The sequence below is a fragment of the Triturus cristatus genome, chromosome 12 (assembly GCF_964204655.1).
Source record: "Triturus cristatus chromosome 12, aTriCri1.1, whole genome shotgun sequence".
NCBI classification, from domain to species: domain Eukaryota; kingdom Metazoa; phylum Chordata; class Amphibia; order Caudata; family Salamandridae; genus Triturus; species Triturus cristatus.
The window spans coordinates 644,562,515-644,589,580 of NC_140595.1; positions in this window are offsets into that span (position 1 = coordinate 644,562,515).

Here is a 27,066-nt window from a genome sequence, read left to right on the forward strand (position 1 = left end):
CAATTGGTGAAGAACAGATGTCCAGGAAATAAATAACACAAGGATATATAAGATCAGTGGACAGTTCTCATGTAATAACATCATTTGTAACAAATGAGCATTGATTAATCCAAGAAAACAATTCTGTTTGTCTTCATAGGTGCTCTAGATGTTGGTCTTATTCTGGTCATTAATGATGCACAATGCAGTGATCCACTGGAGAAGGCATGTGTTGGAGAATTTTTACATGTGTTGGAGAATTTTTACATGAAAAGGAAAGAAGGCTATTATGCAATAGTAGGACAAGGGACCAAGAGTCAAGAGTACTAGATTCACGTTCTTCTGAAAATGTTCAAACTTTTAGTGCTGTAGAAAAGTTAACATGGTAGATTCTGTGAGGCCTTCAGAACTGCGCCGAGAATTTCCACACTTGGAGGTTGGCAGACTTTGATTAGTGTGGGAAGTTGGTCTGGTATATGCTGTCCACTAGTTATAGTGGGCACCTTGCACCAGTCCAAACAACCCCTTATTGATGATAGGTTAAAGACAACCATATTTGAAAGCTATCCTAGTGGTAGCTATGGAGAGCAGCCGGCAGGCTAAGTATTGAAGGAATGTAAAGCAGCTTGTTTTACCTGTCTATAATCTCTTGAGTGGCTAAATGAAAGGAGACCACAACAGGTATATAGATAAAATATATGTATTTATTACTAAACACACCCCTCTAGTCTCTTTATGAGGCTAGAGGCAAAAGCACATAAGTTACTCTTCAAATATTACAGTAAATTTGCACATTACACGTTAGGCCCTAGAGGCGGACCAAACCATATATTAAGAAAGTGGTATAAGAACCACGACTTAACTAGGCACAAGGCCTAGAGCCTGTAGGATTGCTGGGACCCCAAGGAACCAACGAGAAAAGAGGGGGGCGAAAAAGGGCTTTTGGAAAGAAGGTCCAGCTAGGTGTGCCCTGTAATTACAAACAAAAAAGGTACCAAAGCTGTTCCTTAAAGCTAATGAGACGGACCAAAAAGTGTACAGGTGACCGATGTGAGTAGCACTAAGTCGGATATAGGAGCCCTCATACAACCGTCTTGGTGTCGTGAATCACGCACCCATCGGGATGTGAAGCGTCATCATCGGGCTGCTCCTACGTTGAGCCGGCTGGTGCAATGCTCAACGGGCTCTTTTAAGGAGCGCTCTTATGGAGATCTTTTTATCCGGACAGCCGTTAGGTGATTGAGGGTAGAGGGCTCTATTGTGATGTAGATGAAAAAATATTTGTGTAGTATGAAAATGTTAAAATAGGTAGGGAAGTGCCATCTCAATCAGTTTATTCTGAGGCCTCCTTACCTAATTAAAATTGTGTGAGGTGGAGTGTGGATGCCTAGAATTATGTGCTAGGTTGTCAACACTGCCTCATCTATGGTCAACATGTTTCTCGCCCTGTCTGAGAATTACTCTGGCGATTCATCAGGACCTATTGTATTCTATCTACATATGAGCTGTACGACAAGTTTATAAACAGCATTCTTATGGAGATTACCTGCAACTCGGTCTACCCTATCGGATTCATAGGTTAGCGCGCTGCAGTTCCTGGTAGGAGACGCAAGGAGTTCCTTGCGTTTGACGCGCCGAGTCCGCGTCTCCAGATGACCTACCCCGCTACGCGGACTCGGCGCGTCAAACGCAAGGAACTCCTTGCGTCTCCTACCAGGAACTGCAGCGCACATAAGCATTGCACCAGCCGGCTCAACGTAGGAGCAGCCCGATGATGACGCTTCACATCCCGATGGGTGCGTGATTCACGACACCAAGACGGTTGTATGAGGGCTCCTATATCCGACTTAGTGCTACTCACATCGGTCACCTGTACACTTTTTGGTCCGTCTCATTAGCTTTAAGGAACAGCTTTGGTACCTTTTTTGTTTGTAACCCCAAGGAACCACCCAAGGTAGTGACACAGGGGACCCACGGGGTTGTGTGCAGTGTGAGAACACAGCTGCGAGCTCCCGTTAGCTTCTATGGGGAAAGTCGAGGTTAGAGTTTTAAAGTTTAAGGACACTTAGAGGTGGACTAGGAACAAACCCTTTTGGACTTAGATGGTTCTACGGCCAACACCCCCGGGAGCACTGGAGGTCTCATGTTAACTCACCCAGGGAAGCCGGGTGCATTGGTGTCAAATGGTGTCGGGCCGCGTTGTCGTTTTCAATGGCAGCTTGCAGAAAAGTGCTGATGCCGGGAAGAGGAGAAGTGTCCAAAGAGATCCAAGCCTGGATCGAAGATGTGAAGAACCTGAAAGCAGAGGGGACAGAGTCTGGGTCACTTGCCAATGACCAGGGGCACGATAGACGAATGCCCACTGATGTCGGGTGCTTGAGGTACGAAGAGGGGAAGCTTGACCCTTCAGCCACGAGGGCCAGGAGGTGTCGAGGATAACCAGGAGCTTGATTCAAGTTGCTCCATGAAGGATGTCAAGTGCTGCAGTGTCGGTGCCCGGATTGGACACAACAAGCCTTGGAAACAGCAACACACGCAGGAAGAGAAGAAATGCTTCGGTGTGGACCAGCAAGGTACTGGGGACTCCCCAAGCAATGGAGAGTCAGGCCAAGTCTGGAGCAATCAGGGAAGCCAATTGAAGTAAGAGTTGCTTTCACAGGGACCCACCAGTCAACGGACCAGGGATCGCAAAGGAGCCTCGAGTGAACACACAAAGGGCGGGCTCACGCAACACTCGTGGAGTGTAGGCCAGCAATCTTCGATGGAAAAGGTGCTCGGGGTCTGGGCTACAAGTAAACCAATGCACAGCCTCAAAGGACGAAGAGAAGTTGATGCACTTGCAAATGTGCACGGTGTCCAGGGGTTCCGGTTCCACGGTACCCACGAGGGCTACGGGTCTCAGCTTTGCTGGGGACTCAGGTCAGCCTCTGGGAAGTCTGGAAACCCACCTCCTGGGCTGCAAAGTCTTTGGTGTCTGGCGGGAGCTTCTGAGATGCAGACCATCTTTGGTGCCTGACAAGCAGGGGAGTAACTCCTTTACTCCAAGGGAGATTCTTCAGTCATCTAGTCGTGTAAATCGTCGAAGTTCCGGGATTTCTGTAGCAGAGTTTCATCCAGGTGTAATCTAAAGTCCTAAGGACAGGGGTTCCTTCTTTTTACCCAAGGAAGGGGCTGGAATTACTCTGGGGACCCACCTATGGGGGGGTTTGGAAAGAGGGGTGGCTAAACCCATTTCCTTTGTCCAGTTTCGCGCCAGAGCAGGGGCTGGTAGCTCCTGCAACCGGTTTGAGCTGGACTATGCACAGGGACACCAAATGTGCCCCCAGTGCAGACTTCAAAGCACTCCTGGAGTGCTCCCACCCAGCCCTAATCCACTAAGGCAGGTCTGGGAGGTGGTAACACCTTCCTGTGACAGGAAACCTATTGTCCAAGCCTCCCCTGCCGGAGTTTTGGTCAGCAGCAGGAGGCCAGACTCGTGTCTGTGGCTGGCAGCATCCATTTTGTGATGCGAGGGCTCTGTTAGCTGGTACCGGGTATACCGGTGCAGTCATGTCTCTCCCTCTAGAAGGGTGGGATCATACTCCCACACCAGTTACTGGTATGAGGGTATGATTCCAAGGTGTTTGATACCAAACACAACATGTTTCCGTGCAGCCAGTCCAAAGTTAGCATTTACCGTTTGGTTATAATGCACTTAAGAGTATATGGTCAGGCTGCATCACAGACAACCCCAGAGAAGAGATTCAGAAGGCTGCAGAGGGGCTCTGCACATGCATGGGCAACCTCTCACACAAAACCAAGCACCCTGCCTTTAGGATTGATAAGACCTGCCAAAGGGGTGACTGATAGGTTTATATGTGCAGTGATAGGTGAGATATAGTGAACCTATATCTCAGTAAGGGGTGCATGCACCACCTTATCCAGGCTGCAGTAGCAGACCTGTGGAGTTATTTTGGAGGGCTTCCCAGGGGTGGCATAATATAAGCTGCCAGCCCCTGGTAGGCCTCTGGGGTACCTATGCCCCGGGTACATAGTATACCATATACTAGAGACTTATACGGGCACCCCAGAATCCAATCTGTGGTGTACCTAAGGTACTAGAAATCAATTTAAGGGAGAAAGAAGATAGGCTGGGGTCCTGAATAGCAGGATCCCAGCCAAACTAAGTCAAAAACCAGCAAAACACCAGAAAAAAAGTGGGGGCAACCATGTAGTCAGATTCCACCTTCCTACAATTAGCATATAAATAGGCATTAATCTTCAGCACACCGCTTGGCTAACATTCGGTAATGTCTTTCACTCTTTCTGTACCAGGCAGTCATAGACTTCAAGTAGACAAGTTCTGGGCTTCAGTGTGCTAGTCCTGTCATTTACCCTAGACTAGACGAGCATATGCCACACTTTCACTTGGGAAATCAAAACAATCTGTTTCCAAAGAAGTTAGTTCTGAGACTTTATCGCTCATTGTGCCATTCCTCAAACTGTTCTTTCTTTGGGACTTCCTGCTAGCACCATTCTTTGCACTAAACTCAGGACCGTTCTTGTTCAGAAGGTCACAGGTTAAATTGAAACCTATGGCTTGGATGGTACTGTTAGAATTGTTCTTTCACCAGCACTTTATGTTTTTCCTCATAGATTCAACTTCTAGATACTGCAAGTGTCTCTAAGTGCAGCAATTTTCAGAAGATAATTAAAGATAGTGCATGCATTATATTGTGTGCCAGTGCATGCGATAATATATAACAGGCTTTTTAACCCCTTCAGTGCCCATGACGAGCTGGACTCGTCATGGGCTGCGGTGGCGCTGTGCCCATGACGAGTCCAGCTCGTCATGAACTCCGCCCGCTAATGGAAGGCGCGGCACTGGGGCGGGGAAAGGGGCGGGCATGCAAGGGGTTAAGCTGGATTGCAGTGAGAATCACTAGACTGCAACTGTCTAGATGAGTGAAATTACAATAATCTAACTCACATAATATAACCTTATAGCCCACTGCCGAGGGTATACCAGTTGTTAAATGACCTGAACCCGAGTTATAGACCGAGCCACAAGCGAGGGCCAATAACGAGGGAGAGGGCCTTTAACAAGCTTCATAGCCCAAGACAGAAGGTCTACAAAACTATCAACAGCTCCACTGGCTTCCAATCCGCAAGCGTGTTAAATTCAAAGTTTGCTACATCGTCCACAAGGCCCTGCATAACAAAGGTCCTCTCTACATCTCTATGAAATTCAAGCCTTACGCCCCTACTAGGACCCTCAGTTCAGGAAGCAAATCGCTTCTCTTAGACCCCCGGGTGAGGAAAATAAGGCTAGGCAGGAAATCCTTTTCCTACCTCGCTCCCCTCTACTGGAACCAGCTCCCCATTCACCTGAGACAATGCCCCGACTATCTGCGCTTCAGTAAACTTCTTAAGAATGCTCTATTTTAATGATGCCCGTCAGCCTGTTTAGCAGCACAGTCCAAAGCGCAGAGATACCCCTTAGAGGGTGATTCAGGCGCTATATAAAACCTGCAAATTAATAAATAAATAAATAAATAAATACATTGGAACATTCCACCCACTGAGGGTATAATATTCTAAATTAAAAAGGGAAAATCAGAAAGACTAACATTGGAATGTTGGAGCTTCTAGGGTTTATGATCAAGAAGTCACCAGGAACTATACTTTTTTTCAGGACTCTGTTCTCTGGGTCCTCATTCATGTTCATAGGGCGACCACTAAGCCTGGGTGGAGTTCCGGGAGTTCCGCTATGCACGGAGCGAAGGAGTGCGCTTGGTCATGACTGTTCGCGTTGATTTTCAGCACCGGGTATTTGTCCTGCACTGAAAAATCAACGCAAATGGCACCATGTGCAGCGCAGGAGGGCGCTGCCTCTTTTCTGCCGCTTGAGTCGATTTTGTACTCGAGCAGCAACTTTCTCAATGTGAACAGAATGTTTGTCATTGCAAGCAGTCGCGACCGCCCGCGTTGAGGAATCTGACCCCCCCGCGTTGAGAAATCTCTGGATTTTTCGCGCTAGACAACTTGACGTTAGGGAGTGCGACCAAGGAAAAATCTCTCCGAGAGATGGATTTTCCTCGCTCCCGCTCGCCACCTTGACATTGGAGAGCGCAAGCGTGGAAAAAAACTCCACTACGCTTTGCGGAGTGGAGTTTTTCAGAACTCTGCGTGCTGCGCGGAGTACACTCACCCTCATGTGAAGTTACCGACCTGGCTACAACAAAACAAACTCTGCAGCCGTTTTGCCATCTGACCTTTTAGAGTTAGAGCAGCAAACAGAATCGGAATTATGACTCGAATCATCACCATGTAATAATAACAAGTAGTCTTGGATGATGCTCTGCATTTCAATCTACATTTTTTTAATGTTATTGTTTCCGTTTTCATGCAAAAACTTTCCAATATAAATCAATACGGTGAAAGGTCCCGTTTTACCGCGCTGCGGTTTGTAAGGGCTGCAGATTTTAATCTTTTACTTTGTGCAGTTTTTAGCGCGTTTAGCGCGTTTTCGCGCGTTTGGCACTTGTTTTTGTTTTATTTGCTGTGCACTGGCTGGGCTCTCCCCCCCTCACACCTGCATTTAATTTGAGGAATACTCACCACCGTTTTGGTGGGCCCGGGTTCTGTGGGTGGTCCGGGGATCGTCTTGTCATCGGCGACCAGCGCCATCTTGGATTGGGTCCAGGCTTTTTTTGGCGGGCGCCATCTTGGAGCGTCCAGGCGCTCCTCCCTCCACTTCGGCGCCTATTTAAAGTCGCTCTTACCCGCGCAGCGGGAACGCGCAGCTAGGACGCCGTCGCTTGCCGGAGTCTTGCCAGAGTCCTGCCCGTCTGCGCCCGTCAGCGTCCCGGAGGCGTCTTGGCGGCGGGCGGGGCTCTGTTCACCGAGAATGAGTAATCTGGGCCCTCATTTGGTGCGGTACTCTTCTAGGGAGCTGCGCTCCTTGAATCATAGGGAGAGCTGCTGTTGTACTGTCTTTCCGGGCCGCTATAGGGGTAAGTCGCGATGTCCGGGTTGTGGCTGGCATCCGACACGGGTTCTGTCATCAGCCCCGCCTATTGACATAGCTGGTGCAGAGTATGCCTGCATGCTGTTAAACACCAGATCAGCTCGCAGCCATGCGCAACACATCTTTGAGCTCCTCGAGACAGAGAAGCCACTCTGCCTAATGCTGACGGAGACTTGGTGGGGTGAAGCTTCTAATCCCGATGTGGCTATGGCCATTCCGCCGGATTTTGACATCTTCAGGAAGGACAGAGCAAAGGGCAGGGGTGGCGGGGTCGCATTGGTGGTAAAGAAGGGCACGCCCTGCACTATCTTGCCCACTGAGGACATCCACGGCTCGGAATCGTTGGCTTTTTCAATTGTGTTAGCGCCGCATCAATCAGTAAAGGGACTGTTAGTCTACCGCCCCCCTGGTCCGCTTGGGACGTTCTTTGCTGACCTTGATTCGGTGCTGGTGGGTCTAGCACTGAGAGCAGAACACTGCTTAGTGGCGGGGGACTTTAACATCCGGATGGATGATCCGTCGGACCCCGCCGCTATTAAGCTTTTGGAGGCTATGACTCCGCTGGGTCTCACCCCGCATTTGCAGGGCCCGACCCATGACAAGGGGCACACTCTAGACCAGGTCTTCTCGACCTCTCCTTTAGTGGTGAAAGAGATTCTCCCGGTCTTGTGGTCGGATCACTGGCTGGCCAAATTTGTAATCAGCGGCAACGTCAGGGCGCCTAACCCTGTCTCACAGCAGCGGGGACGAGCCTCTAGAGCATTTAGCAGGGTGACCCCTGAAATGCTGGCTCAGGCTGCTGCGACGCACCCTTGCCCTCTGTCTGGCGAGCTAGAGAGAGACCTGGAGTCCCTGCAAGAATGGCTGACGGAGAGGCTGAATGACCTGGCCCCAGTCCCGCCCCCCCGCCCGACATCTAAGCGGGTCTCGGCCCCTTGGTTTACCCCTGCTCTGTGGGCTACGCGGCAGCAGTGCAAGGTAGCCGAAAGGGCCTGGCGGGCACATTATGACAGCAAGGACAGGTCTGCCTACAAGGCTGTGGTTAAAGCTTACCACCGAGACATCCGCCTCGAAAAGAAAGCCTATCTTGCGGGGAGAATCGAAGCAGCTTCGAACTCCAGTAAGGAGATCTTTACCATCGTTCGAGAATTCATCTCCCCTCGGACTACTGCTTCGGAAGAGGGGCCCGTAGAATCTTGGGCGGCGGATCTTGCGTGTTTTTTTACAGGCAAGATCAAACTCATCCAGGACTCCTTTCTATCGAGTGAACCGGTTACATTGCCGATGCCCGAGGCGGGCTCGCCTCCCCCAGTTGCGCAGGGCGCCTTATTGGCTGAGTTTCCATCTCTGCCAGCCTCAGCTTCTCTAGCGCTTATGGGCAATTTAAAATCTGGGTCTCCGCTTGACCCCTGCCCTGCTAAGCTCCTGGGTAAACTGGCGGAGGTGGTTAATCCGCTGGCGCACCCTCTTCTCAACCTCTCGTTGAGTCTGGGAGAGGTGCCGCCAGTATGGAAGCAGGCAATGGTCATCCCGTTGCTTAAAAAGCCGGGACTTGACCCGAAAGCCCCAGCCAATTACAGGCCAATTTCGTTGCTGCCGGCTCTTGTAAAAATTCTGGAGAAGCACGTTCAGTCGGTGCTCTCCAATTTTCTGGAGTCCCATGAGATCTTAAATGACTCCCAGTCGGGCTTCCGTTCACATCGCAGCACCGAGACCGCGCTCCTTGAGGTTTCTGAAACCATTAAAGGGGTGTTGGATACCGGGGGCAAAGTCATGCTGGTGTTGTTGGACTTGTCGGCGGCTTTCAACACCGTCCCCCATGAGGGCCTGCTCGCAAGACTCTTTGAGATTGGTCTGCGGGGGACGGTGCTCAAATGGTTTTCTTCCTTTTTGGCCGGTCGCCGGCAAACGATCTGGACAACATCTGACACCGCCGTAATGCCGCCTCTGGGAGTCGGGGTCCCTCAGGGCTCTATATTGAGCCCGACCCTTTTTAACATCTTTATGACCCCTTTGGCGGCGGTGGCGGAGTCATTTGGTGCCCGGATCGTGTCGTATGCCGACGACACCCAGCTCCTCTTCTCTTGCGAGAAAGGGGCTGACTTTGACGGGGAGAGTATCCAGAATTGCCTTGGGGCTGTGTTCGCATGGTTCCAACTGAACAGCCTCAAGTGCAATTCCGACAAATCGGAGGTACTCTTCTTCGGGTGCGATACGGAGCCTAGCTGGCAGGCCTGGTGGCCCATCGACATGTTCCCTCCGTCCGGCTCTTCTCCCATGGCTAAAAACTTGGGGGTTAAGATGGACAAGGGGCTGACGATGAAAGCCCAGATCTTGGGGGTAACCGGCACTTGCTTCGGCCTGTTAAAAATGCTGCGGAGGTTCTTGCCTCTCTTGTCCGAGGAGCACAGGAGGCTGACGGTGCAGGCTCTGATAGGCTCCAGGTTGGATTATGCCAACATTCTTGACCTGGGCCTGCCAGAGTATCTGCTACAAAGGCTTCAAGTTGCACAGAACGCGGCGGCCAGGGCCATCTTTGGCCTAAGTAGACGGGCCAGCGCCTCTGGGTTGTTGGTGACGTTACACTGGCTACCCATCCGCAAACGGATTGCCTTTAAGGCTCTGACCTTGGCCTACAAAGCGCTCCATGCTGTGGGAGCTAAACATCTCCAAAAGAGACTGACCTTTTACCATCCGACTCGCTCGTTGAGGTCAGAATCTCTACTTTTGGCGGCTGTTCCGCGTGTGAAGAGGGCTCGCCTTGGGGGCCGCTCTTTCAGTCTGTTGGCCCCACAGATGTGGAATGCACTACCGCTCCCTTTGTGGGGGGCGTCTACTCTCCTTGATTTTAGAAGAGGTCTCAAAACCTGGCTGTTTTCCCAATAGGTCTGCCAGTAGTTTTGCTTTCTTTTTGTTTATCTTTTAACCTCTTTTAGCTGTGTTGTGTTATTCTGAAATCTGTTCCCCTTATCTTAAAGCGCCGGGACACTCTTTTTGAGTAACCGTTGCGCTATACAAAAGAATAAATAACATAACATAACATAACAATACATTCAAAATAAATGTACACAATTATCCCACACGACGGAAAGACATTCTTGTCAAAATACGTTAATCAACTATTTTAACGTTTTCTTTCTTTGATATTTTTATATAAAAATTGAAGTCTGCAGCCACGTTTTAATTGGCTAATCTGCATTCGGTATTTTTACCGGTGCTACATGGCCATTGTTTCTGCACAGGAAGGAGTGAAAGCGGCGGTCACAAAATGGTGATGGTTCAATAAAATGGATTCCAAGGTGTGCTCACTCCTCTGGTTAGCCTTTTATGGGGCCACCTTGGTTTCACTTCTGGGACACCTGTTGGTTATGAGAGGAGAGTATCTTTTGTGTTTTCTTTTAAACTGCTTGGTTTCAAGTACGCTATTCGGTGCTCTGTTTCATGTCATTTGCGAGATAAAACATGACCTGCAAATGGTTCGTACAAAGAGGCTATTTTACCTCAAAATACTGTAGGACAATGATGGATAATTTAGTGATATAGGTTTAGGAATACAGGATAATTTCTTATGTAGCTTTAAGGGAAAAGTACTTGAAATAAGGGCACAGAGCTGTCTTCGTTACTTCTTTCCGCTTAATGTTGTTTCTCACCTACACTCTTCTACTGTCACCTTTTCCAGTCACTCTGCCTAGCCCTTACTCCCTCCTAAAACTCACTCACTCTGTTTCATTCTGGCAAGTCTCTGCATCCCAGTTGTTCATTGTCCCAAATCTAATTGTACCCTTCCTGGCTTTCTTCTCCACTTCATTGCCCCGAGTCCGCTCCTCTTCTATCCCAACCATCAATGTCTCAAGTATTCACTGCCTTCAATAGCCCATGTGCTGGGGACTGTTCTTAGCTGCTCAATGGACCTACCATGTCTAAGCTCCCCCGAACTCACCTTCACTCTTCTGCACCCCAACATTTCATCTTCCGGTCCTGGCCACAACCCAAGCTTTTCAATTTTCCAAGTCCTACCACCTTCATCTTTACTCTTTGGAATATGTTTGCTTCCCTTTGCTTTCTTGTATTACCCTGTAGAACTCCATTCACTCTTCAGACTTACCTCTATAGCCCCCATTTATTTATGTATTATTGCCAGGAACCAAATCTGGGGAGTAGGTCAGGTCCAAGGACGAAGCCTCCTTATGTAGGATCCAGCACCTCTTGGCCACCAGTTCATGTGCAAAGGCAGACACAGCTGCTTCTCAGTGATTTCACCAGAATCTAGATCAGACTTTGCATGAGTATGTGTCATTCGATGCAAGTAATGGACAGCACAAACTGTGGACGGCTGTGATTGTGTTGACAAGTGTTGCTGGGCGCAAAGTGGAGATATTTGTTAACCATGTCATGGCAAACTCATGCAAGGTTTGTGCAGACTGCCATTTTGACTTTGGTTCATTGACTGTTTATACAGAGACTACTGCTTAGACCCTTTTGGTTATCCAATTAGCAGTGCTACTGTATTCTGGTCTATTGATGCTGTGGCACTTTTGGCACCCTGGCATTATAGCAGGGCGGGTTACTGAATTTTTGGCACTTTGACATTATCATTTTGTGCATTTCTAACTATTTTGAATTAAGACTTCTTGGATTCTTTCAGTGGAATTTACAGACCAGTGACATCTGAAGTCTGCATTGTACTATTGCCAAGGACGTAGGATTTATTTTTTACTAAGTCAAAGTGAGTCTTAAGGCACTGGAAGATTTTTATATATGATCCTTCGCCCATCCCTCATGTAGTAAACCCGCCCCCCCCCCACCTGCACCAAAGAGATCCGGGGCTCCTTGGGTTTATCGTGGCAAGCAGAATTTCTCAAATACTTAGGTCTTGAATTCAATGATGACCTCACCAAATCTATGTGACATAACAAGTCCCTGGTCCCTCAAAAGGTTTACAAATTCCTAGAAGGTTAGTCACCAAAATTCCTGACATGGTGGGGTAAACTTGAATCCACAAAAATGGTTATCACTCTAATTGTTAACTTACCCATACTTTGCTTGGATGAATTTTCCCACAACATAGATCAGCTTTTTAACAAATTAATTCTTAAAAACTTTTTATCACCTTGAAAAACGTTTTTTACCCAAACGTCCAGGTGGTGCTAACCTTGCAGACTTCCTGCAGTACCAACTCACTTTTCTTGCCTCCCAAGGTGCAAAATAGCTTGAAAATGCCTCTGACTTCATAACCCTGGGAACGCCGGTTCTTGTTCTCATCTAATTACCTACAAGAACCCACTCAGGTCGCCAGGATCTTTTTACTTGCCTAATAGCGTAGAGGGAAGAAACACAATTATCAAATCGTATTTACCGCAATTTGACAACTCAGGAAAGAAGACTCATGATCTGGGAGGTTGACCTTTTATTATCAGCAAAAACATCTGAATATATAGGCACCTCAATACAAGGCACAAAAGATAAATGGGGATTAATACAAATGCCAATCTGCGAAGTATCCGCATACGACTAAAGATAAACAGAATTACAGTTTCCAAAAGCATCAAATACCCTATAGCAATTGTGATATCAAAGTTCAAAGTCATGAATCAAATCATTCTGTCCCTACTCTATTCTATGGTGACATCCCTACTCAACATTCCCTTCCAGGTGAGGGTCGCATCAAAGGTGTCAGCAGTGAAACTTCCTAAGAAGTCTTCACCATATGAGAGCTCGATCTATAATGCTCCTTTCAGTCCCTCTCCTAAGTCTCGTCTGATCTACCCACGGGGCTCTGTCCCTAATACAAAAACCCCAAAAAGCTGTACACGCCCTCCAGCACACCCCTCCAGGCAGCTTCTTCCTTCTGTAGATTTCCATTTGGATCCTTTCATCTTCCTTTCCATGAATTCGACCTTGGGTCCCAGGCCTTCTCTGTACCAGGAGTTGCAACTTTACATTCCAATCCACTCCCTTCATGTCTACTCCTTCTGTCTCCATTCCATTCGAACAAAGACTCATTCTAACTAACGAGCTACCTGCGGCTAAATGCTGAACAGAAAAAACCCCTAGCATCATGAGGTTTCACAACTCACTGCAATTTAAGCTTTGCTAAAATCCTGTCGTCCTAATAAAACATGGCTAAAATAAACGAAGGCCTACACTTTACATATATGGTTAGGCCTCAAACTAAACACACTACAATTACCAATTCTAATTAATCGTCTCATACTTAAGAGAGCTACCTTCTTCATTCTCTAACATGACGTAATGTCTCTTAATGCATGACATTATTATACTAAGTATTACATATACACCAATACGTTTCAGAATAACTGGTGGCCTTTCTCTTCTCTCGAGGCCTGTTTTACATTTCTACTTTTCTATTTCAATGAATACATTTTCATTATTCTTGGATAACATGCTCAGTTATATGCGGGTGCTGACTAACAATGAATATGGTGCACCCCTACAATTTTCACATCAGCAACGCTCTATCAGTTCCCCCCTTTGATGACAACTTGTCATCACACAAATCCATTCATACAGAGGTGGTAACCAACCCATTTTGTCGGAAACCCTCCATTCTTTTTAAGTCCTGGTACTGATTATCTTGCATATGCGCCATTCGCCTTTCATATCCTCTGAGAATCCTCTCAGCTCTGTTTCCTCTGTACCACTTGTACGCTCTCACAAGTCCCCACAAACAGATCACACAAACCACCACCATCAGGATTGGTTTCAGCACATATCCAAGAATTCCCTTACCGAAATCTGCAAATCAGCTTCCCACATGTTCAAATCCTTTCCCAATCTTCTCCCACACATTCTCTTCTGCCAATACTGCAGCTTCTTCATGAAGTGTGGTAATGTTGACTATATATTTCCTCAGCTCTTTGCTGTTGTCTGGAATATACGTGCAACACTCTTGAACCTTCAACAATTTACAGACTCCTCCCTCTTTTGCCAATAATACGTCTAATGCAAGACGATTTTGTAAAACCATTGTCCTAATCGATAACATCTCTCCATCCACCAGCAACAATGACTTCGCTGTGTTCATTGACAACTCATCAACCACAGTTGCTAACTTTCGTATTTTCACATCATTCAAAATCACACCCAGACCGGGTATGATTGCTCCAAAGATATCACCAATCACAGCTCCCACACTTGCATCTCTCCGTGCTCTAGAGTGGTGTCCTGTCTCTAGCAGAGTCAAATCCTCGGCATGGTATATCTTCGGAAAAATAACAAGCCAAATAACAAGTCCCGTACCACTGCTCAGGCAACCTCACGTATGCATTCCTTCCACACACATAATACACTGTCGGGATGACCTGTATCTGACCCTGCAAAAAGTTCTTAGCTGAATCTTCCATAGTAAAGGTATGGGCACATGTGCTGTGTCCAACCCAGATTTTGTCCTTGTCCGATTGAGGACGAGCAACACACAAATTTCCCCTTTGCACTTGATCTAAAGCTATGGGTCCATAACTTCCCCTTGACTTATGGAGTTTCTCTTCCTCTGTCCAATCTGTTAATTTCTTTCCCCCGTCCTTATCTTGGGTTAATTTTCTATATCTGTCTTCAACTTGGCCAATAATTTTTTTTTCAGTGTCTGACACTGAACATGTCAAATTATTTCTATGTGCATAGGCAGTATCCAAACTTTGAGTCGGTATGAAATAAGTCCGAAGTCTTTCTTGTGACTTATAATAATCGTACTTATTCAAATGCTTAAACGCTGGCCCGTCAGGAAGTACTGTGTCATAATTAGAGAAATAGTACTCGAACTGTTTCCTTTCGTAAAACAGACTAAGCAATAAACTGCAAGAAATCTCATAAGTCAATGGAAGGTGATGGTATCTAATACCCTCATCTACAGAAGCAGGCAACTGCATGCACACATAGCAATCTTTCGCATCCATCGCATCAACGTACTCATACAATAATTTCGCATATGCATTGAGTTTGAAATCACCTTTCGACAAATCTGTGTGTAACATTCGACTCGCTTCTAGCATCATAGCCCTTTTATCTCCTGAAATATCCTTCTTGGTACTGGGAGTGACAGGTATGGGTGTTCCCAGCATCTTCCCCTCTTCCCTGTGGGCCACTGCATACGAGGTTATGACTACTGCAAATATAACAGCTATGACTACTCCTAAAAGTGTACCTATCACTGTCTTCGCTCTACGGTGTGAATTTCTAGGTTCTGCCATTTTTCCCCCACGCTCAGAATCCAGTTCGATAATAATGGGCAAGAGTCTCTTCCTCATTCAGGCTTGTATCTCAATGCAACAATTATCCCCTGTAACTAAGTTTCTTCTTCTAATGTTCAGTTCTCTACTTTCTTTCGGATCAGCAAAGGCTCCCCCCTTTTAGCTCTTTCTCGACAAAGTTTATCTCTAATCCAAAATAACTGCAGGTCCCAACAGCTCTAGGACTCTTTGCAAAATTTCAAGTTTGAGAGTTTTCAGTTCTTGGGGAGAAGGTACAACTGCAAAGTTCGGGAAAGCCAATGTATCCAAAATCAGACCACGAATGTTACTCAGGAGTGGCGGATGTGGAATATGGAGAGTCAGTACTCCCTCGATCTCCAATCCTGGGATCTTCGGCAACACTTCCGCCCTCAGAGCCGGTGGACCGCTGACAAGAGTAATTGACCTCAGCCTCCCCGTACTCATCGGTCCTAGCATTCGTTGCTACGTACGTCCACTCAGGTGAAGCGTACCTGTGACACGGCACTCTGGCTCTCCTCGACCTTCTCGGAGCTTCCGAATCTTGATCTTCCTCACTCTGTTCCGACTCGGTCACCTCCGATACTGAGGCAAGATCTCTTCTCGGTGTCCCTCTTGAATTTACCCGTCTCAGACTCACGGGCCAAACTCTTTCTGCTTCTGAGACACCCCTGCTCTCCCTTCCGATACCCTGTGCACTACCTTCTTCTCCGGGAGAATTTGGCTCCACTCCGCCGAATGCACCTTCTTCTGCTTCTGGTTCTGATCCAAAGTTTCTCTCTCCCTCGCTTACAGCTTGTTCCAGTGCACAACCAGCTGCGTCAGTCACCCTTACAGCTTGACTTGCCCTCTCAGATGGCCCTGCCACCTCAGCTGGGTTTTCGTTCACGAGAGGGGCTGTATCTTCCAAGGGTGCTGGAACTCTACGGGTATGGGAGGCATGCACCCAGTTCGGTAGTCCCCCACACTTCACTGCAGTATTTGTAACCAGAATAATCTGGTAAGGGCCTCTCCAGCGAACATCCAAGCAACTCTTCCTCACGTGCTTTCGTACCAACACCCAGTCCCTTGGACATAGATCGTGGCACAGATCACTTGCGGCTGGAACAGCCACCGCCTGCACCTGCTGGGACACAGAATGAACCACGTCAGCCAGGCCTTTACAGTAGTCGAGAATTACATCATCAGTGATATTTATCAATGCAGAGGCTGGTATTGCTGGCACACGCATCACTCTCCCCATTAATATTTCGTGGGGTGACAATCCAGTTCTCCTAACAGGCACACTTCGGAGACTCATCAGAACCAAAGGTAAGGCATCTGGCCACTTCAGAGGAGTTGAGGAGCACACCTTTGCCATTCGGGCCTTCAATGTCCCATTGACTTGTTCTACTATCCCAGAAGCCTCCGGTCGATAACTGCAATGTAACCTTTGATCTATGTTCAGAGCAGCACAAAGCAACTTCATTAGTTCGCTGTGGAAATGCGTTCCTCTGTCCGATTCCAAAGAGGTCGGGAACCCGAACCTCGGGATGAGCTCTCTCAACAGTAACTTAGCTACAGTCAGAGTATCACACCTGCGTGTTGGGTAAGCCTCCACCCATCTAGAAAAGACACACACTACGACTAATATGTATCTTAACCCATTACATTTTGGCATCTCTATGAAATCTAACTGCATCCTGTTGAAAGGGCCACCTGACCTCCCTATGTGACTCATTGTCACAGCTGTCCTTTTCCCTACATTCATTTGTTGACAGGTAACACATCTCTGACATACAGCTTCGGCTGCTGCCCGAAACTTCGTATTGTACCATGTTTGACGAAACACTCGCACCATCGCATCCCTGCCAAGATGCACAGCACCATGTATCAATCGTGCCATTGGATTCAACAGACATTCCGGTAACACCGCTCTTCCATCACTCGAAACCCAAACATCCACATCTCCCTTCTCACATCCAGCTCGCACCCAACTATCCCGTTCCTGGTTAGACACCTCATCTTGCAATTGTTTTAACTCTTCCCATGTATCGGCCATCGCCAACATCACACTGAGGTCAGTTGTTTCTTCATTTCCCTTTATGTGTCGTTCTGTGAAGTCACACCCCTGTTCTGCACAAAATCGAGCAACTTCGTCTGCATAATTATTTCCAAGGGACACAAAATCATTTCCTTTCGTATGAGCAGAACACTTCACCACTGCGATTTCGTCTGGGCCTTGCAACGCCTCCAACAGTTGTCTCACATATTCTCCATTTCTAATGGGTGACCCAGATGATTTCATGAACCCCCTCTGGGACCATAACTGTCCGAAGTCGTGAACGACACCAAACCCATACTGGCTGTCCGTATAAATCGTTATACGGATCTGGTTAGCGGCCAAACAGGCACGAGTCAAAGCAATAAGCTCAGCCAGCTGTGCGGAGTATACTCCTTCTAGACAAGCGGCTTCAACCACTCCGGTGATAGTACAGATAGCAAAGGCTGCTCTCAACTGACCCGTATTGCCTCTTAAACATGAACCGTCTACAAAGAATATTTCATCTGGCTCGGAAAGTGGTTCATCCACAATATCAGGTCTGGGTTTGGTGCTCAATTCAGTCACATCGAGGCAGTCATGATCCTCACAATCTTCATCATCTATATTCGGGAACAATGTGGCAGGATTTAAAACAGAACACCTCTTCAACGTTACATTCTCAGCAGCTAGGATGACTTGTTCATAACGTGTCAATCTATTATTAGTGATGTGTTGTGTCTTAGTCCTGGTCATCAACAATTCAACAGAATGTGGCACATGCACAGTAAGCGGATGACCCATTACAATGCTCTCACATCTCCCGATACTGACACCTGTTGCAGCAACGGATCTGAGACATCCGGGCAACGCAGAGGCTGCTGGATCTAGTGTAGCCGAAAAATAGGCAACTGGTCTACGGACATTTCCATGAACCTGAGTTAACACTGCCAATGCGCAACCTTCTTTTTCACAGCAAAACAATGCGAATGCCTTCTTGTAATCAGGCATTCCCAAAGCTGGTGCACAGCATAAGGCTTCTCTTAGTTTCAAGAATGATCTTAAACAGTCTTCATCCCATGGTACCGGATCACTCACATCCTTGCGCGTCAGCCGCTGTAAGGGCTTCGCTTCAAAGGAGAAGTTCGGGATCCATTGGCGACAATAGCCAACCATTCTCAAGAACATTCGAACTGCCCTCTGAGTCGTAGGGACGGGCATTCTCAAAATCGCATCTATGCGATCTGGTGATATCTTTCTTTTACCCTTCTCAATCCGATGACCTAAATATTGTACTTCACTCAGACAGTACTGCAATTTATTTGGAGAGACCTTATGCCCATTCTCTCCTAGGAAATTCAACAGTGCTACTGCATCAATCCTGCAGGCATCCTCAGTTTTTGACGCCACTAGCAAATCATCAATGTACTGTACGAGAACAGACTCTTGGGGAAGCACCAGACCTTCAAGGTTCTTTTTCAAAATCTGATTGAAAATAAACGGGCTCTCAGTGTACCCTTGTGGGATACGACACCATGCTAACACATGATTTTCCAGCCTAAACGCAAAAAGAAATTAGCTCTCCTCATGCAGAGGAATCGAGAAAAAGGCTTGGCACAGGTCAATCACGGTGAACCATTCCGCATCACATGGGATTTGGAACAGGATCACGGATGGATTCGGTACCACGGGACAACACGGGATTACGATCTCATTAATTCTTCGCAAATCTTGCACAATCCTGAATTTCCCGCTCGGTTTCTGCAATCCCATTATGGGCGAGTTACATGGACTACCCCTGATTTCTCTCAAAATTCCTTGCCTAAGCATGGACTCAATTACGGGTCTAATCCCCTCAATGGTTTCCTGTGACAATTTATACTGGAGAGTTCTTGGGTATTCTACATTCGTTTTGACTCTTATTTTCACTGGATCTACTCCTTTAACCAGTCCGATCTCTTCCCCACTAAGGTCCCATACATCAACTGACACAGACTCCCTCAGGTCTAAAGGGAGTTCCTCCACCGTGAGTGCAGGATACATTTCCACGCACCAACGCTGGTTCGCAACCTTAAAGGTCGCATCATCGTCTCTTGTCTGGACTTCCACTCCATTCGGGGTGCAATAGATGGTACAATTAAGCTTACACAATAGATCTCTTCCTAACAAGCAGACTGGACTGGAATCGCACACCACAAACTGGTGTCTGTCATTGAAGTTCCCAATCCTAATCGGTATGGGTTCCGTCAGTGAGCTAGTCAATTTCTTATTCGCTACCCCAACAACTTGGATTGTCTGGCCAGAAAGGGGTAGATCCGGGATCACTGCGGATCTCACAGTCGACCTTGTAGCCCCCGTATCAACCTAAAAGGTCGTAGGGTGGCCATCAATCTCGGCTTCTACAAAGGGTCCCTTCTGATCTACTTCTAGGACCGCTCTAAGCGTACAATCATCGTCTCCTCCCCAGCAAGATCTTGTTGCGGGATCAGAATCATCTTCCCCATTCACTTCGAATAGAGGCATCTGTACATATGTCCGAGCTCCCTCCTGCATATTCTGTATTCTAGGCGGTCGGGGAACCTGTACCTGCGGAACATTCGTCCCCCCTTTTGTCATTCTAGGTTGTGTCACTACAGGGAGTGTGTCTGCCACTGGAACATGGGTCAACTCTTCTTCCTGTTGTATTTGATTTAACGGATTAAAAGGACACTCGCGTCTCCAGTGTCCAATCTGGTGGCAAAGGTGACAAGCTGTGGTCTTTTTCAACACTGCCACATCTAGTCCGGTCTTAGGATCTACTCCTCTCGGCCTCACCTGTCCTTGAGCATTCTGTGCTCCTCCTTGATAATTTCCCTGTCTCCTTCCCAACGTTCCTCCGGTAGACTGTCCCTGAACTGCGGTCTGCATCTGTACTAATAGCAGATTATCTTTCAATTTCTTGTGCTTTGACTCAATCTCATCACTGCAATATCTAGCATATCGGAGAATCTCATCCACAGGCTTGTTCTGCCAACAAATCAAATGTTGCTGTATCATTAGACTAACCTCTGGCCTCAATCCCAACACAAACTTGGACACAAACTGTCCCATGTCTTTGGTATCCAACGCCTCCAAACCACTGTATTGTTTAAAAGCCTGCAAAAGCCTCTCGTAAAATTCATGCACTGTCTCTTTAGGCTCTTGTACAGTCCTATCTATCTTCACCCAATCGGTGTCCTGAGGTGAGACCTTCGATTTCAACCAAGTGATTACCTGTTCGAACTTTTTCATCACTATCGGCGACGGTCCATGTGTAATCAAATCCCTGTCGGGCTCTGAGGCCGGCCATTCAATCGCAACCTTACATTCCGACCACAGATCCCCCGGGATCACAATGTCAAACAAAGTATTCAAATCAATCCACAGTACCTTCGAGATTTTGACAAAGCGATTTTTTATTTTATTTATTTATTTTAGGTTTTTATAGAGCGCGTAGTCACCCTCGAGTATCCCAGCGCTGAAACCTCGGACTCCTAAGGGGGGGGGCACAGGAAAGCTTCGAATAAATCAGGGAAAAAGGAGGGTTTTGAGGGACTTCCTAAATCGTAGGAGGTTTGGTTCAGCTCTGAGATTCGAGGGGAGAGCGTTCCATTTTCTGGCCATGTTTACCGAAAATCTACGGCCGCCGATGCGGGTTTTCTTCACCCTAGGGACAACGATAAGGTTTCCCTGTTCAGACCGGAGCGCTCTCGGCGGTCTGTATGGAGTGATCCAAGTGCTCAGAATGGGGGGACCAGCGTTGTGCAGGACCTTGTGTGTCAGGCAGAGGGCCTTGAAGGCGACTCTTTCCCTCACGGGGAGCCAGTGAAGTTTTCTCAGAGCAGGTTTGGCCGATGTTCTTGCTGGGGTGTTTGTGAGCAGGCGGGCTGCGGCATTTTGGGTTTTTTGTAGTATTTGGAGGGTGCCTTCCGGCGCCCCGAGGTAAATAGCGTTGCTATAATCTAGCCTTGCTAGCACTAAGCCTTGAATTAGCAGGAGGCGGGACTGGAATGGTAGTAGGGGGAGCACCTTTCTGCATGATCTAAGTAGCCCATAGCAGATGCTGGCTGTTTTCCTAGCCTGTGTCCTAAAGGTGAGATCTGTCTCCAGCCACACTCCCAGACTCTTAACCTCTGTCTTAGGGGAGGGGGGGTCACCCATACAGGCGGGCCAGATGTTAGGGGGGAGACTCGAAGTTATGTGACCGAGGAGCAGGATCTCTGTTTTTGACCCGTTAAGCTTTAGGTCAGAGTCGCCCATCCATTGATGGACGGAGGAGAGGCAGTCTCGCAGGTTGGAGGGCTTTAGCTTGGGGTGTGAGAGGGTCACCACCAGCTGAGTGTCGTCAGCGTAGCTGACGATCGTGACTCCGAATGGGGCGACCAGCTCCTCCAGTGGGGCCATATACACGTTGAAAAGCGTGGGGCTCAGTGACGAGCCCTGAGGCACTCCACACCGGAGGGGGATTGAGGGTGAGCGGCTTTCTCCTTCCCAGACTTGGAAGGAGCGTCGGGAGAGAAAGGATGTGAGCCATCTCAGCGCACTGTCTTGTACGCCAGTGTTCTCTAGGCGCTGGGCTAGGACCTGGTGGCTGACAGTGTCGAATGCCGCGCTAAGGTCCAGGAGGACCACTGCCACTGATCCTCCTGTGTCCATGATTTCCCTCGCGTTTTCTACGGCCGCCAGGAGGGCGGTGTCTGTGCCTTGACCTGGTCTGAAGCCTGTTTGGGAGTTTTTTAGCAGATGGTTTGCCTCTAAGAAGTGGGACAGCTTTTTATTTGCAAGCTTCTCCGCGACCTTACCTATCCAATTGTCGAAGAAGTTAGCCAGGTTGACGCATTTCTCCTCGGTTGCTTCAACTTGCTTGTACCACTCCACAGGCTTTTCCCTTAGCCGGGGAAAATCATTGGTGAAGGCAGCCAAGTCCCCTCTACTCCAGGGTACATGTACGTACCCTCCATTCTGTACCTCCCTTAAAGGGAAACTCCCTATTGCCGTCGTGCCTCCACCCGGAGGTGGCATCTCTACCACTACTCCTCTAGTACTTTTCTTCTTGGACCATCTTTCTTCCCACTTATCGAGCATGATCCATGCCCGCATTGCTATAATCAAATCTTTGACATGGGTTCTCAATCCCATGAGTCTCTTGTCTTCCAATTCCTGATCACTATACTGTAGCCTGTGATCACCTTGCAATGCTTTAGTTTTTGACAAATCCACCCCATATCTTTTTGCCAGCTCTGACAATTTCTCATGAGCCGTGCGTGCTTTACGAGTCACATCTTTCGCTACAAAGAGTAACTCATCTTGTTCGTAAGTTAGTATTCTTTCCAGGGGTAGATTCCCACCTATTATCTCATCCAACTCGGCCTTTAGCCTTACGACATCTAACATTTTCCCTCTCAAAGCTCCCCTCAGAACTTCTCGGCAGGCTGTACCATCCCTGTCATTATACTCACATTCTCTTTCCTGTGGCCTACCACCTCCTGATCTGCCCATGGGAACAGAGCGATTTACAATCGTCCCTCGATCCCTCTCTGCGTCTAACACACCTTGACTTTGAGTTCTCACCGGTGGTGTCCACATTCTCAAATCTGATTTTGACTCTACTAAAGACCTTGGTCTAGTAGGTCTCGATTCTCCCTGTCCTCCAGAGGAGTCAGCTGTAGCTGGCATCGGCGTACTCCATTCTATAGGCTTCGGAATCCGCTCTATTCTCCTCACCGATCCATTTTCCTCTACTCCATTTCTCGTCCTGCCCTCTGATTGTTCTAAACTCCCTGCCGTTTCTGGCTCAAGCTCATACATCGACTCAATAGGTCCGATGATAACTGGTATTTTCAGCGCATCTGGTAACCTCCCTCCTCTCTCCACCTCCGAGCTGCCTACAGACTTATACCTGATATTCTCGGTTCCCATAGAGATCTTTCCTTCTACTCTTACTTCTGATCTGGGTACTGCTCCCCTACTCTCTTCTTTTTTCGTCTCATTGCCTTCTGAGGCATCGGGATTGTATGGAGGTGGTCTCTCGGATAACAACCTTTCTACCAGGCTATCATCCGTGTCACTGTCTTCCTCCCCGTCAACTGTCTTTTCCTTTGATTTTCCTGTCGTCTCTAATAAGGGATATAATTTATGTCCCTCTATTGCCTGCATTCTCCATCTTTTCTCCGCTGCGTCTCATCTAGCATCTTGGAACGCCTGAACTGACCTTTTCACCCTTTCCTGATTTCTGCCTCTCTCTTTATCATGCGCTGCTCTAATCCACGCATGTAGCGCTTCAAATTGTGTGGGCCTCGGCACAGGTCGTAAAGCTGCCATCACAGTCTTCAGCTGATACAACACTGCTAATCTGAATGAACCATATCGTGGCAACGCTAACTCTCCTTCACCTTGAGTCATTTTATGCCAATTCTCAAGCCAAACTATGGTATGCAACCCTACATTTCTTGCCATGTAGTGTGCTGGCGTGTCCTCCGGAGGGGCCTCCGCACCCTCTCGAGGAACCACATGTTCATCCCCTCGACACAATTCTCGGAAAACTTTAAAACATTTCATAATAACCAAATGCTAAACGCACACGATCTCCGTTTACTTCCTGGTATCTGTTCACCAATAACAGCGCGAACCACACCAACCAGCCTATCGCAGCGCGACAACTTCTGACGTCACTGTTCCTCCACTGTTCCGCAGCAGTTCCCCTCCTGTACACCGCTCGTCTCACTCTTGCATTTGTCCCATTCACACACTGAAATAACCGTTTGATCCCAAACAAGTTACTCCTCTGGCTGTCCGTCCACAGCCTCTGACTGTCCGTCCACAGTCTCTGACTGTCCGTCCACAGTCTCTCGAAATTGTCGACCTCGGTTGGTTACTGTCTGTCCCTGCCGGGCAGACAGATCGCCTCTGATAGGTTACAAGTACACAATTTCACATACCACAACCCACGACCAGCATCCGGTTGTCACACACTCATACATTCACTCCCCCTATCTCGGTCCAGGTGATCGATGGTACCTCACGATCAATGGTCAACAAAATCTACCAGGGGTGTCTTCTACACCCTCTCGCTCAGGCTTCTCATCGCCTAAGACTTTCCCGGGCTGCGCGCGCTCACAGCCTGATCTCACAATCACACAACATTCACACCAACTGCGCAAAACATCTCACACAATACAACACCGCAATCTACAACATCGTATCCTGTTCATACTCACTCTTCGAGCTTCTACTTGCTGCCGCACTGCTACTCGCCATCTACATCCGTCCGCCAGGTCGTCTGCCGTTCACCCTCCGATGATTCAACCTCACTTATCATTGATGGGCCTCAAGGATCACTTATCCTAATCTCACTCTTCCCTCGCTATCAGAAAGAAACCATCCTCGTTTGCTACCAACTGGGAACGCCGGTTCTTGTTCTCATCTAATTACCTACAAGAACCCACTCAGGTCGCAAGGATCTTTTTACTTGCCTAATAGCGTAGAGGGAAGAAACACAATTATCAAATCGTATTTACCGCAATTTGACATCTCAGAAAAGAAGACTCATGATCTGGGAGGTTGACCTTTTATTATCAGCAAAAACATCTGAATATATAGGCACCTCAATACAAGGCACAAAAGATAAATGGGGATTAATACAAATGCCAATCTGCGAAGTATCCGCATACGACTAAAGATAAACAGAATTGCAGCTTCCAAAAGCATCAAATACCCTATAGCAATTGTGATATCAAAGTTCAAAGTCATGAATCAAATCATTCTGTCCCTACTCTATTCTATGGTGACATCCCTACTCAACATTCCCTTCCAGGTGAGGGTCGCATCAAAGGTGTCAGCAGTGAAACTTCCTAAGAAGTCTTCACCATATGAGAGCTCAGTCTATAATGCTCCTTTCAGTCCCTCTCCTAAGTCTCGTCTGATCTACCCACGGGGCTCTGTCCCTAATACAAAAACCCCAAAAAGCTGTACACGCCATCCAGCACACCCCTCCAGGCAGCTTCTTTCTTCTGTAGATTTCCATTTGGATCCTTTCATCTTCCTTTCCATGAATTCGACCTTGGGTCCCAGGCCTTCTCTGTACCAGGAGTTGCAACTTTACATTCCAATCCACTCCCTTCATGTCTACTCCTTCTGTCTCCATTCCATTCGAACAAAGACTCATTCTAACTAACGAGCCACATGGCCTTGTACCTGCGGCCAAATGCTGAACAGAAAAATCCCCTAGCATCATGAGGTTTCACAACTCACTGCAATTTAAGCTTTGCTAAAATCCTGTCGTCCTAATAAAACATGGCTAAAATAAACAAAGGCCTACACTTTACATATATGGTTAGGCCTCAAACTAAACACACTACAATTACCAATTCTAATTCATCGTCTCATACTTAAGAGAGCTACCTTCTTCATTCTCTAACATGACGTAATGTCTCTTAATGCATGACATTATTATACTAAGTATTACATATACACCAATAAGTTTCAGAATAACTGGTGGCCTTTCTCTTCTCTCGAGGCCTGTTTTACATTTCTACTTTTCTATTTCAATTAATACATTTCCATTATTCTTGGATAACATGCTCAGTTATATGCGGGTGCTGACTAACAATGAATATGGTGCACCCCTACAATTTTCGCATCAGCAACGCTCTATCAACCCCATGGTTCTCCCTTGAGCATTTGCTTACAGATAATCTTTCACTGATGTCTCTTCTAACCATTTCCACAGATCATCACAATCTTGGTAACCTGATTTTGAGCCACACAAGAACTGTTTTGCTACATCTCGACCTTCGCCTCTAAGCTGTGTAAATCGCCCAGCGCACCGTACATGCGGGGGGTACGCACCGTACATACGGGGGTGGGGGTACACACTGTACATGCGGGGGGTACGCACCATACATACGGGGGTGGGGGTATGCGCCGTACATACGGGGGTACGCACCGTACATGTGGGGGGTACGCACCGTACATACGGGGGTGGGGGTACGGCGCGTACACTTATGGGTGCTGGGGTACGGTGCGTACATGGGGGGGCTGTGGGTACGGTGCGGATGTGTAGGGATGGGGGTACGGTGCGTACCGGGCCCCCTTTTCGTCATGCATCGCGGCGTACTTAGCTTTTCCGGCACTTTTTGGGTCCCGTAAAAATATTGCCGTGCAAAGTGCTGTGGGTACGAATCGTACTTGCTGATCCGTAAAACGCTGCCTGACTCCGTGCGAATGTCGCGTACGCGGTGTCCCGGATCGGAATTGTGGGTATATTTGAGCCGGTCGGTGTTTTTTACGATTCGTACGGAAATGGTGTTTCTGTACGAATCGTACTTGCGGGTTTGTAAGGTGGTTTTCTCGGGTACGAGTCAGACGGAGAAAACTCCCTGTCCGACGGTTTGTACCCGGGTTTTAGAGGATCGGAATCGGCACCTAAGTAAAACTACAACATTGCTCCCTCCAAATTCTATGACTTCTTTAAAATTAAAGTAGGCATTTCCAAACACAAAGCCTTCTCCTTTAGAGATGCCTCGCTCCCAACCCCCTTAACATTATTAAAGAGAAGCATACACATGGCCTCCAAGATATATGGCAAGCTTAGACCTCTAACCACTTTGTTATGTTGTTCTACTCAACAGAAGTGGTGCAATTACTAGTCTTAAGATGGACTATCTAACCCATCAGACATTGACTGGCCAAAACTGTGGGCTTCCCCATTCACTAAGAAAATAACACCAAATCTTGTCCAGACTAAACTACATTTGCTTCACAGAACCTTTTGGACCCCAAACTGCTTGGCCACACAGGGTCTTATGGACAAAAAT